Raw genomic sequence first — 2,500 nt, 5'->3', positions numbered from 1 at the left:
TCTTTCTCCTCCTCTCCTCCTACTCCTCCTCTCTCTTCCTATTTCTCTTCCTCCTCTCTCCTCCTTCCACAAATACAACTCCTAATCCTCCTTCTCTCTCTTCCTCTTTCTCCTCTCTCCTCCTTCTTCCTCTCCTCCTCCCCTCCTCTTCTTCCTCTTCCTCCTCCTCCTCCTCATCTTTTTCTCCTCCTCCTCCCCTCTTCTCTCCTCCCTTTTAGATTCCCTACTCTTCCTCTCAGGTCTTCCTCCTTAGCTGCCTCGTCCTCCTCCACACTGCTTTATTTTCCTCCTCTTCTTGTGCCCTCCACCCCCCTCTTCCCCCCTTCACCCCTTCTCCCTCTCTCCCTCCCCTCCCTCACCCTTTCTCCCTCCCCCTTCCCGTCCTTCCTTCCTTCCCCCCGTCCTCCTTCTCTCCCTCTCCCCCCTCCCCCACCCTCACCATTTCTCCCTCTCCCCCTCCCGTCCTTCCTCTCCCCCTACCGTCCTCTCCCTCCCCTTCTCCCACTCTCCCCGTCTCCCTTTCCCCTTCCCCCTCTCCTGTTACCCTTCCCCTTCTCCCCTTCTTTCCTTCTCCCCCTCTCCCCCCTCTCCCCCTATCCTCACCCTTCCCCACCCTCACCCCCTTTTCCTCTCCTCACCCTTCCCCACCCTCACCCCCTTTCCCTCTCCTCACCCTTCCCCACCCTCACCCCCTTTCCCTCTCCTCCTCCCGTCCTTTCTCTCACCCTCCTTTCCTCCCCCTCTCTTTCTTCCACTCTCCCCCTTTCCCCCCTTCTCCAACTCTCCCCTCCCTCTCCCCATCCATTCTGGTCACGCAATCGTACCTTCTATCTTGCCCATGGGGGTGGGGGGGTCGTATCGTCGGCCATCGTCAGTGCGGCATCTCACCCTCCCCCCCTCCCCCCGTCCCTTCCTGAAGCGACTGAAATCGCATGACGAAAGGGAAAGGGTCACTCGGGACGTAAGGTTATAAGAACACGGGACCCCACGAGTATAGAGGTCCTGGGGTACCCTCCTCCCTTTCCTTCCCCTCTCCTCCTCCCTTCTCCCTTCCTCGCCTCCCTTCCTCCCCTCCCTTCCTCCCCTCCCTTCCTAATTTTCCCTCAATTCCTTCCCCTCCTTCCTTCCCCTCTTCCCTTCCCTCCTTCCTTACCCTCCTTCCTTACCCTCCTTCCTTACCCTCCCTCCTTCCTCTCCTTCCCTCCCCTTCTTCCTTACCCTTCTTCCTTACCCTCCTTCCTTACCCTCCTTCCTTACCCTCCTTCCTTACCCTCCTTCCTTCCCCTCCTTTCTTCCCCTCCTTCCCTCCCCTCCTCCCTTCTCCCTCCTTCCTTCCCCTCCTCCCTTCCCCTCCTTCCTTCCCCTCCTTCCTTCCCCTCCTCCCTTCCCCTCCTTCCTTCCCCTCCTCCCTTCCCTCCTTTATTCTCATCCTCCCTTCCCCTCCCCTCCTCACCTCTTCTCTTCCCCTCCTCCCTTCCTCTCTTCATTACCCTTTCTCCCCTCCCCTCGCCTCTTCTCTCTTCATTACCCTTTCTCCCCTCCCCTCGCCTCTTCTCTCTTCCCCTCTTCTCCCCTCCCCTTTTCCCCCCTCCCTTCCCTTTGCTTCCTCTCTCTTTCCCTCCACTCGCTTCTTCTTCCCTCCCCTCCCTCCACCCTCGCCTCTTCTCCACCTCCTCCTCTTTTCCTCTTCCCCTATTATCCTCCCTTCTCCCTCTTCCCTTTCCTATCCCTCTCCCCTCTCTCTTTCACTCTCCCCTGTCCTCACCCTCTCCCTCTCTCTTTCACTGTATCCTTTTTCCCCTCTCTCTTTCTCTCTTTCCCTTCCTCTCCCTCTCTCCCTCTTTTTTCCTCTTTTCCTCTTCCCACTCTCCCTCTCTTCCACTCTCTTTACCTCTCCCCCTCTCCCTCTCTCCCCCTCTCCCTCGTCTGCCTCTCTCAACTGTCTGAGTTCTTTCCCTGAGGAGTCGTGACGAAGACGACGACGACGACGACGAGCCAGAGCGTCGTCGTCGTCGTCGTCGTCGTCTTGAAACTTCCAAACTCTTTTCAGACTCTCCCCCCTCTCCCCCTCTCCCCCCTTTCCCACCCTCTCCCACCCCCGACACCTTTCTCTTCGAATCTACGTCAACTTTTCCACCCGTCAGTCAGGCTACCCTCACTCCATCACCTCTTCTTTCCCCTCTCTATCCCCTCTCCCCTCTTTCCCCCCTCTCCCACTCTCTCCTCCCCTCTCCCACACTCCTTCTCATCCTTACCTCTTCTTCCTCTTCTTCCACCTCTTCCACCTCTTCCTTGTCGCCTCTCCTCGTCTTCTTCCTCTTCTTCCTCCTTCACTTCCTCCTCCTCTTCCTCACCTTTATTTTCCTTTTCTTCTCCTTTTCATCGTCTTCCTCTTTTTCCTCGTCTTCCCTCTCATCCTCCTCTTCTTCCTCCTCTTCCTTTTTTCCCTCCTCGTCTTCCTCCTCGTCCATCCTTTTTCCTTATCTTCCTACTCATCCTT

The sequence above is a fragment of the Oratosquilla oratoria genome, chromosome 16, assembly GCF_046742065.1.
Source record: "Oratosquilla oratoria isolate Oo_2021 chromosome 16, ASM4674206v1, whole genome shotgun sequence".
NCBI lineage: Eukaryota > Metazoa > Arthropoda > Malacostraca > Stomatopoda > Squillidae > Oratosquilla > Oratosquilla oratoria.
The sequence above is the reverse complement of the archived record's forward strand: the minus strand, read 5'-3'. Positions refer to the sequence as shown.